At 52.2% G+C, this 11,019-nt stretch overlaps 1 pseudogene; it reads left to right on the top strand.

Annotated features, from left to right (window-relative positions):
• Positions 1 to 4,878: 4,878 nt before the first annotated feature.
• On the top strand, positions 4,879 to 7,893 carry LOC101052983 (histone-lysine N-methyltransferase EHMT2 pseudogene; annotated as a pseudogene).
• The last annotated feature ends 3,126 nt before the right edge of the window (positions 7,894 to 11,019 follow it).

Raw genomic sequence — 11,019 nt, 5'->3', positions numbered from 1 at the left:
AAGGAGCCCAGTAAATAAGCAGTGAGCTTTTCAGGGCATCTGAGCTTTTAGCAAATTTTTTAGTAAAACCTACATAGGGAAATACTCCAGGAAAATGCAAATATCCCAGATGAGATCCCAGAGACAGGCCACAGGCTGACCCCAGGGAGGACTGGGGCCTGAGGATTCTGTACTTTTCTAGCCTTGGGCTCCATGGTTCCACAAAGAGGTTGTTAGGTCTACTTAGGACCAGGCCTCCCCTCCTATGACTCAAAGAGTGGATGAGTGCTCAGGTCGGGAACTCCGATCTAGACTTATTTTTTCTTTTAGGTCACCAAGAGACACCTCTAACCCCTGAGCTAGGGGTGGTCCAGACCCTGGCATGAGAGCGATGCTTGCAGGGACAGATGGAAAAGCTGGTGACTAGGCCTGCTGTCCTCCAGGTAAGGGCAGTGTGCCACCTACCATCTGAGGGGCAGGTGGTGTCAGGCCACAGCACTGGGTGCCTGTATCCCTGGCTGTGCAGACAGCAGTCATAGAGACCCTGCCCCCTCCACGTGACCTTCTTGTGCTCCTAGATTTCTTCCAGCCATTAAGCACTTTGAGCCAGTTTTCTGTACATCTCACCTGACATTTTTACCTGAAATGAAACACGATAATGTCAGCTAAGCTGCCAGGATTCCTAGGGTGGCTCTTGGAGCCTGGGTCTTGAGCTCCAGCGTCCTGACAGGACTGAGACAGAAGGAGCCAGGGAAGGCCACACCCTGGGGCTGAGACTCTGACCCAGTGGAAATTGGTGGCCTGGCCTCATGACTCCAAGCAAGACATGCTGTTCTCAGGTCACAGATTCCATGAGCTTTGGTCGGGTACCAGCAGTGTTCTGGCACTAGTCGGTGCTGACCCGTGAGCCACAACTGCAGTTCTGGGTTTTGGATTTGGTAAAACCACCTAAGGGACAGAGTCCTGGGGTCAGGTTTAGCAGAAACCATGGCGCATCCCAGGAATGGTGTGTCACTTCCACTTTCACCAAATCTGCACACAGGCTGCCCCCCTGACCTCCACCCCGTCCTCCATCCCTAGACCAGCCTCCCACACAGCAGGGACGGTCTGTTACCTTAACCGCCAGGCCACTGACAGGGACAGATCCATGTCACTGTAAGGAAACCAAGGCAGAACTCAGGACCTGCACCAGGCTGGGAGCCAGTCCCCTCCCTAAGTGGGCCAAGGGGAACACAACCCCTGTCCCCATCTACCCCAAGTCCAAGCCCAGGAGACCACCTAGGGAAGTGAGAATGGAGCCTCTTTGCTGACACTGAGAAAGCAAGACCTAAGAGAAGAGGGAGCGCAGGGCCGGCAGGGATGCTCCAGGTCCATGGAGAGCTCACACTGCACAGTGGGGTTGCGTCTCCTGGGCTGGAGGCTGTGCTCTCTGCAGAATCTGAGAAAGTCTAGTCCTGAGATGGGATGGTGCTGGCCAGGGTGGGTGGCTGAGGCCTGACAGCAGTCCCCCAGGGAGTGACCACATCACCAGGCCGTAGTCCAGGAAGCCTGGCCTGATACCTGCCCAGTGCACTGAGGGTGCACCTGGAGCCCATTTCATCTGATGCTCCCAGAATCCTCACAGTGCCCAACCTCCCAGCATGCACCTGCTTCTCCCTGCACCCCAGCAGCCCACCCTGTCTGTTCCCTGGCTTCCTCCAACCTGTGCAGCCCATAGACTCTGGCCATCTCTCCGGCCACTCTGGCTCTTCCTTTACCTTTGTCCTGCCAAAATCTCTGTGCAAGATCTCGCAAGTCCATCCAAACACCTGCCTTGTGCACTTTTAACTGGCTGCTGTACTGGGCCAGCCCAGCTGTCCACAGGGCCCTCGATAACCCACATTGCCCCTGGCTCTTGCAGCAGTGCTGGGTAACCCCCACTGACCAGGTCCCTCCTGACCAGTCTCCACACATCAGGTCCTCCCTGACCATGTCCTCACTGATTACACCCCCCTCCCCAAGCCCTACCAACCAGGCCCCAACTGCCAGGCTCTCAATGACCAGGCCTCCACCAACCAGGCCCCACTGACCGGGTCCTTACTGACCAGACCCCACTGACTATGTCCCCATTGCCAGGCCCACAATGGCCAGGACCCCACTTATCAGGCCCACTGACCAGGACCCACTGACCTGAACCCCACTCAGCAGGCACCACTGGCCAGGTCCTAACTGACCAGGTTCTTAGGAACCAGGCACCACTGACCAGGTTTCACCAGTCAGGTCCCCATTGCCAGGTCCCACAGACGAGAGCACACTGACCAGGCCTCTAGTGAACAGGCTGCCACTGACCAGGCCTGAGGTGACCAAGTGCTCCCTGACCTGGACCCTACTGAGCAGGCCCCACTGAACAGGCACCCACTGCTCAGATCCCCACTGACCAGGTCACCGCTGATTAGACACATGCAACAAAAGCTGCCACCACTGCCCTAGTCCCCTCTGACCAGGCCCCCACTGATTACGTTCTGCTGACCGGGCTGCCCCGACCAGGCCTCCCCTGATGAGGGCCTCACCGATGAGGACACACCCACCAGAGCCTGTTGACTAGGTCCCATGTGACCAGGCCTCCACTGAATAGGACCAGTTGACCTGGTCACCAGTAACCCAGCCCATGCTGACAAGGCCACCAGTAAGCCCCACATGACCAGGTCTCCACTGAGCAAGCACCCCAGCCCAGGTTTGCACTGACCAGATACCAAATAACCAGCTGCCACTAAGTCTCCCCTCACCAACACCCCACTACTAGGTCCCCCTGATGAGGCCCTCTGTAGGCAGACCCCTGCTGACCAGGCCCCCACTAAATGGGCCTCACTGACAGAGTCCACACTGACCAGGTCCACACTGATCAGGCCCCTCTGACCAGGCCCCCCGGCAATGCCAAAGTGACCAGGTGCTTACCGGCCAGCTTTCAAGTGACCAAACCCCAGTGACTATGCCGTCACTGACAAGGTCCCCTCTCATCAGGACCTCACTTGCCAGACCCCCGGTGACCAGTGACTAGGCTTCCAGTGACCAGGGGGGCCTTGGTCCTAAATTTCTTCGAAGTCATGTTCAGGCAACGTGATGTTTAAAACGCCACTACTAGCTTTGTCCACAGATTTAAGTTATCAAAAGTCAACCGAGGTAATTTTGATGTTGAACGCAGCTTTAAACAGTAAAAAAAAAATGATACTAGGTTTACTTCTCAAAGCAAATTATACAAGAGAGCCCTCAACCTTGTAAACTAAACATTCTGACACAAATGCACAAAATTAAGTTGGCAACATTAAGGAAAATCACATTAATTCTGAGATATAGAGTGTGATGTTAAGCAAACTTTTGGTCTTGACTCTTAAAATAATTTAAGAGCAGTTCTTAGTTTTGGCCGGCAGGAAGGGAAACTGCTCATGGAACTCTCCCAAACCAATCAGATTAACAAACCATTTAGAGTGCCATATAAAACCTGGAAGATACAGGAAACACCAGATGGAAAAACTGACTCTGGCTTTCTGGCCCCACCCCATCTGCATGAGAGAAACCATTCTGTCATTATGTGCAGCGTTTGATGTTTTCATGTATGTTCCTGTCCCAGGAAAACACTGAAGATTGCAATCAGATGGTTGTACCTCATTGGTAAAAGTCTTGGGATGGTTTATCTCATGGCTTTGCCTGCTGTTCACATAAACCCCACTGTTCCTACCCAAGCTGACAGTGTGTTATTGTGTGTGTATGCTCTATGGCTACTTGCTTCCAAAATGTATAATTTAATGTGAAAAAAAGGTATGTTACTATGCCCATCTCTTCTGTCACCAAAATGAAAAGGCTCACAGAATTCCTCTCCCCACCCTCCAGACACATTGCACACTGACATTCTCTGGAAGTGTGGAACGCTGTGTACAAAATGTAGAAGCGAAAACGTCCCGCTGTGCACCGGCTGCCTGAAGAAAAGCTTTGGAGGAGTAGAGGAGGCAAGTGGCTCAGCTTTGCTCTTACTGTGCTCATTTGCTGCCGCAAAAATGGGTAGACTTTTAAAAGCTATGGTGTAGATCACCTGTAACTTCTGGATCCACCATGATTCTTCCACAGTCTCCTTTGCCAAATCAAAGCTTTGCAGCAGGCAATCCACACATTTGTCACTGGATCCAGGGAATGACACCTCACAGTGGAATGGGCACTGGCAGGCAGGGGACAGAAACAGTCCTTTAAGAAACAGTAGCTGTGGCACAAGTAGAGGCCAGTGCTACAGTACAGATGGCGGCCAAGAACCCCACACGTCCAGCTCGATGTCACGATACGGGGAACATCCTACGTCACCCATGATGACTGATGAGCAGCCTCCACAGGTGGGTCTTTCAGGAGGCAGGAAGCGGAGCAAGGGTCCATGGCTGAGTGCATTATAGGGATATAAACATCATCCATGTTTGGCATGAAAAAACTTTCTGAAATTCTTGCTCCAGTTTCTTCTCTATCCGGTCTGTCACATGAACTAAAGTCACTTCTCTCTCTCCAAGTTTTGGCCGAGCTTTCAGCTCCACATGTGGTGGCTTTCGGAAACCATACCGAACTCGGTCAGGTGGGGGTGGTGGGATGCTGACCACCAAGGCTCCTCTGCATCCTTGTACTTCAACAGTGAGCAGCAGGGGTGTGTTGGAAAGTTCTTCAATCTGCTTTTTAATAAACTCCGTCTCTGTTGCTTTTTGGAAATATTTTGACTTGGTAATTTTATCAACAAACATTTGAACTGCCAGAGTTAGCTTACGGGACACTTGCCAGAGTTATGAGTGACTGTTTAAACACTTTAAATGCTTGGAACAGGGAGCTGCAGCAGCAGGGCCTGAACCCCCTCCAGCCACCACCAGCACGGAGGGGCAGCCCACGGTCCACCGAGCCTGAAAAGCCATGTCGAAACCAGGAAATGGACAGCCCCCAGTCCCTGAGAAGCTGCCCCTTGAAGTACAGCATTTCTGCATGAGTGACAACGTCCACTCACTGGGAAAGGTGACTTCAGATGTGGCCAAAAGGAGGAAGCTGAACCCAGGAGGTGGCCTGTCAGAGGAGTTACGTTCTGCCCGGCGTTCAGAAGTGACCCTGGTGAAAGGGGATCCCGGGTCCCTGGAGGAGTGGGAGACTGATGGGTGATGACTTCAGTCTCTACTATGATTTTTACTCTGGATGAGAGTGTGGACTCTGACAGCAAGTTGAAGTTGAAGTGTTAACTGAACAACTAAATGAAGAGGAGGAGGAGGAAGAAGAAGACGGGGAAGAGGAGGAGGAAGAGGAGGAGGAAGAAGAGGAGAAAGATGAGGAGTCAGGGAATCAGTCAGATAGAAGTGGTTCTAGTGGCCAGCACAAGGCCAAGAAGAAATGGCGAAAAGACAGCCCATGGGTGAAGCCATCTCAGAAATGGCACAAGTGGGAGCCTCCGAGGGCCAAGAAACTACGAGGAGTGAGTGGTGTGGGCTCCTCAAGCCCCAGTGAGTACATGGAGGTCCCTCTGGGGACCCTAGAGCAGCCCAGTGAGGGGACCCTCTCCCCCAACCATGCTGGGGTGTCCAATGACACATCTTCGCTGGAGACAGAGCATGTGTTTGAGGAGTTGCCCCTGTGCAGCTGCTGCATGGAGACACCCAAGATTGACCAAATCAGCGAGAGGGCAGGGCACAAGTGAATGGCCATGGAGTGTGTGGACGGAGAGCTGTTGGGCTGCCACGCCACTACCCTCAAGCAGGAGACCATGAGGCCATCCAGCTGCATGGCCCTGATGGTGCTCTGTGAGACTCACTGCACCCGCATGGTCAAACACCACTGCTGCCCAGGCTGTGGCTACTTCTGCATGGCGGGCACCTTCCTGGAGTGCCATCCTGACTTCTGCATGGCCCAACACTTCCACAAGGCCTGTGTGTCCCAGCTGAATGGGATGGTCTTCTGTCCCCACTGTGGGGAGAATGCTTCTGAGGCTCAGGAGGTGACCATCCCCCAGGGTGATGGGGTGATCCCACCAAACGGCACTGCAGCTCCTGCACCCCTACTCCGTCCCAGGATATCCCCGGGAGAGCAGACACTTCCCAGGCAAGCGCCTGGATGCGAGGTTGTGGGGAGCCCTGGCGCCCACCCTGCGATCCCCTGGCTGACACCATCGACAGCTCAGGACCCTCCCTAACCCTGCCCAATGGGGACTGCCTTTCTGCCATGGAGCTGCCACTGGGGCCAGGCCGGGAGGCCCTGGAAAAGGCCCTGGTCATCCAGGAGTCAGAGAGGAGGAAGAAGCTCCATTTCCATCCTCAGCAGTTGTACCTGCCCATAAAGCAGGGCGAGCTGCAGAAGGTGATCCTGATGATGTTGGACAACCTGGACCCCGAGTCCCAGAGCAACCAGCAGAGCAAGCATACACACCTGCATGCAGCCGCCCAGAAGGGCTCCGTGGAGATCTGCCATGTGCTGCTTCAGGCTGGAGCCAACATAAATGCAGTGGACAAACAGCAGTGGGTGCCACTGATGGAGGCCGTGGTGAACAACCACCTGGAGGTGGCCCGTTACATGGTGCAGCGTGGCGGCTGAGTCTATAGCAAGGAGGAGGACGGTTCCACCCACCTCCGCCACGCAGCCAAAATTGGTAACTTGGAGATGGTCAGCCTGTTGCTGAGCACGGGACAGGTGGATGTCAACGCCCGGACAGTGGTGGGTGGACACCCATCATCTGGGCTGCAGAGCACAAGCACATTGAGGTGATCCACTTGTTATTGACGCAGGGCGCTGACGTCACCCTCACTGACAAGGAAGAGAACATCTGCCTGCCCTGGGCCTCCTTCACCGGCAGTGCCACCATCATTGAAGTCCTTCTGAATGCATGCTGTGACCTCCATGCTGTCAACTATCACGGGGACACGCCCCTGCACATCGAAACTCGGAAGAGCTACCATGACTGGGTGCTGTTATTCTTGTCACGTGGAGCCAACCCTGAGCTGCGAAACAAGGAGGAGGACACAGCATGGGACCTGACTCCCGAGCGCTCTGATGTGTGGTTTGTGCTTCAACTCAACCGCAGACTCTGACTCAGGGTAGGAAATCTGGCCATCCGCACAGAGAAGATCATCTGCCAGGATGTGGCTCGGGACTATGAGAACATGCTCATTCCCGGTGTCAACGGTGTGGACGGGGAGCCCTGCCCCTAGGATTACAAGTACATCTCGGAAAACTGCTAGATGTCCACCAGTGGATGACTGCTCCAGCTCCAACTGCCTGTGCTGCCAACTCAGCACAAGGTTGGGCGATTGCTCCAGGAGTTTAACAAGACTGAGCCCCCACTGATTTTTGAGTGTAACCAGGCATGCTCCTGCTGGAGAAACTGCAAGAACCGGGTCCTACAGAGTGGCATCAAGGTTCTGCCAGCTCTACCAAACAGCCAAGATGGGCTGGGGGGTCCACGCCCTGCAGACCAACCCACAGGGAACCTTCATCTGTGAGTATGTCAGGGAGCTGATCTCTGATGCTGAGGCTGACGTGAGAGAGGATGATTCTTATCTCTTCGACTTAGACAACAAGGATGGAGAGGTGTACTGCATTGATGCCCGTTACTATGGCAACATCAGCTGCTTGATCGACCACCTGTGTGACCCCAACATCATTCCTGTCTGGGTCTTCATGCTACACCAAGACCTGCAATTTCCATGCATTGCCTTCTTCAGTTCCTGAGACATCCGGACTGGGGAGGAGCTAGGGTTTGACTATGGCAACCGCTTCTGGGATATCAAAAGCAAACACTTCACCTGCCAGTGTGGCTCTGAGAAGTACAAGCACCCAGCCGAAGCCATTGCCCTAGGGCAGAGCCATCTGGCCCACTGGGACCTGCACCCCAAGCTGCTGCCCGAGCTCAGCTCCCTGCCCCCTGTCAACACCTGAGAACGAACCACACCCTTCGTCCCCAGCATGGATGGCTATAGCTCAGCCGCCTCCTCTGCCACCAGCTGCTCGCAGCCCATGCCTGGGTGTGTGCCATCTTCTCTCCCCACCACCCCTTCACACATTCCTGACCAGAGACCCCAGCCAGGCCCTGGAGGTCTGACAGCCCCTCCCTCCCAGAACTGGTTCCTCCCTGGGAGGGCAGCTTCAGGGCCACCCCTGGCTCCCCATCCTCAGTTGAAGTTTGATGAATTGAAGTCGGGCCTCTGTGCCAACTGGTTCCTTTTGTTCTCAGTAAATGTCGGATTTGGTAATTAAACAAAAAAGAAATTAATATAGTGAAAACACATTTGAACCCTTATTTTAATTGTGCCATTAAAACATTTGACTTAAAAAAAAAAAAAAGGCCTCGCTGACCAGGCCCCCACTGTCTAGGCCCCACTGAAGAGGACCACACTGACGACACCCGCACTGAGCAGGTGCCCTCTGAGCAGGCCCTGATGCCCCATCCCACTACCAGGCCTCCACTCACCAGGTCCTCACTGGTCTGGCCCTCACTAACTACCCCGCATGAAAAGGTTCCCACTGACCGGGTCCCCCTCACCATGCCCCCATAGAATGGATCCCACTGACCAATATCGCCCTGACCACAGTCCCACTGACCGGGTCCCGCCTGACAAGGCGAACACTGGGTCCCACTGACCAGGCCGCTGAGCAGTGGTGCCCAACATTCCCTTCCAGTGCCCCCCTCAGTCCACAGACCCTTCCATCCTGTCTGCACCCCCAGGGCCAAGACCCCTCCTCCAGAACACAGTCAGCCTCAGGTTCCAGGTACCCAGCTTCAAGCTCGCCCCTGTGGCCCCCTGGCCCCTGGCCAAACTGATGAGAACCCCCTTCCCATGCATCCACTCTGACTTCAACAGACTCTCACCCAGCACAGGCTCAGGACGTGGGGTTGCCAGATGCTGGGAGGAGGCACAGATCAGAAGGAAGAGGAGGGAAGAAAGCAGGGAAGAAGAGAGGGAGAGAGAAAGGGATGGAGAAAGGGAGGAAGAAAGGTAATGGAGGAAGGAAATGAATGGAGGGAGAAAGAGAAGGAGGGAGGGAGGAAAGAGAGGCCTTGGAGCCTGGGCATCCAGGGATGGAGGACAGAGGTGACCGCAGACTCTGCCAGGGTTGCTTTGCACAAGCTGTCATGAACATCCCAAATGCCACCAGAACACGAGTCATTTGCTCCCCTCCCCTCTGCAGGCTCCGGTTGGCCCTCAGCCCTGCTATGGCCTTTGGGAGGGGGAGGCTGGGAGAGGCTAGTCAGGGGCCTGGGCTGCACAGCCTTCTCCTTTTGTCTGCCCTAGGGTGTCTGGGGTTTCCTGCAGAGTTCTGGGCAAGTTAAAAAATAGGCATGTCATAAAGATGGAGAATTACTTGTGTTTAACCAACAAGGAAGAGGACTTGAGGCCAAGGAGGGAGGGGGTGCTTGTTTTCAAGAGAAAGGCCATCTTAGGGAGGAAGGAATCTAGACTGGCGGCTCTGGTTCCCAACGTGGAGCCTCCTTTCAGAGAGTGGTGCCATCTTTCTTGACTTTTTCTGACCATGAAATGCAACTGCCAAAGACGGCAGAGGTAGGTACCTGGCCTCCTGGGCCCTCCCTTGCCCAGTTTTCTTCAGTCCTAGGAGCTGAATCTGTTTTGCTGTTATTTGGTCTTGTTTTTAGAGCATAATATATCCGGTTACAGTTCCACATATCTGCAGTGAAGACAAAGCCACATGATGTCAAATCTGTCTCTTAGTAACCTAAGGTAAAAATTTTGATTAAATGTCAAAATTATGATAGCCTGATCTTAAAAATTCCACACATGCGAAGTTACTTTTTAGAGAGTCAATGTGCTGTTGAGTAATTATTTCAGCGACTTCTTTTTATGACTGTATTCAAACTGATTTTTTTTCTTTTTAAAACAGTCTCACTCTGTTGCCCAGGCTGACACGTAGAATGTGGTGGCACAATCTCTGCTCCCTGCAATCTCTGCCTCCTAGGTTCAAGAGATTCTGCTGCCTCAGCCTCCCAAGTAGCTGAGATTATAGGTATGTACCACCACACCTGGCAAGTTTTTGTATTTTTAATAGATGTTGGATTTCTCCATCTTAGCCAGGCTGTTCTCGAACTCCTGACCTCATGTCATCCGCCTCCCTCAGTCTTCCGAAGTGTTGGCATGAGCCCCAGCACCCATCCTCAAAGTGATCCTTTTGTTCATTGTCGTTACTTATCAATGTTTTAAACGGACTTTTTACCATTTTAGTACAGAGGGATTTCTGAGGCAGCGTAAGTTGGACTTCATTAAAACAGTAGATACTATACCCTTCCAGGGACAGTTTTTAAATGTCTAAATGCAATGATCTTATTATTTAACACAGCCACTATGGAAATATAGCGATTTCAGCAATGCAAGCCAGAATCTCTGTGCTTTTTAAATTAAGTTCCTTTTGAATCTTTGTGGTATTTATCAGCCATTTTTATTTCCATTATAATAATTGAAGAATTAAAACATGTTTTAAGATTAATTGACCTTGGTGTGTTCTCAGTATTTTTGCAAAAGATGCTATGCATCGATTTTTTCCTTCAGTGTTTAAAATAGTAGAAATCATTTTTGGTTACTCCTTGGATCAACCAACACCAGTTTCACGAACCCTGAGATCTACAGACCTCCCCTGAAAGATTTTAATTAAATGAGTGAAGCACACAGTGGAGTCTTAATAAGTTATGAGTATAGATTTATTCAAAAAATAACTGATTATTAAAACCTCCAAGCTAAAAAAAAATCAAAAGCTAAACTCTCCTAAAAACTGAACCAACTGTGTGTCATTATTGATTCTACACTTTAATCCCCTGACTGAAGAGATTCCTCCTTCTCATGCTGTAAGATAGTTTGTTGAAATCATCAAGCCAAGTCTCAGGACACTTGCATGATGATATGATGCTACTGCTGCCTCTAAAGAAATACTATTTTCTTCCCAGTAGACTTCACATAAAAGATGCACACTGAGTCTCCCACCTCCGCATGTGCCAGCATTTTATCAGATGATGATACTAGCTGTGTGACTCTATGACAGCTGATCCTCAACCCCACA

This window comes from Saimiri boliviensis, chromosome 10, assembly GCF_048565385.1.
Source record: "Saimiri boliviensis isolate mSaiBol1 chromosome 10, mSaiBol1.pri, whole genome shotgun sequence".
NCBI lineage: Eukaryota > Metazoa > Chordata > Mammalia > Primates > Cebidae > Saimiri > Saimiri boliviensis.
The sequence above is the reverse complement of the archived record's forward strand: the minus strand, read 5'-3'. Positions and strand labels throughout refer to the sequence as shown.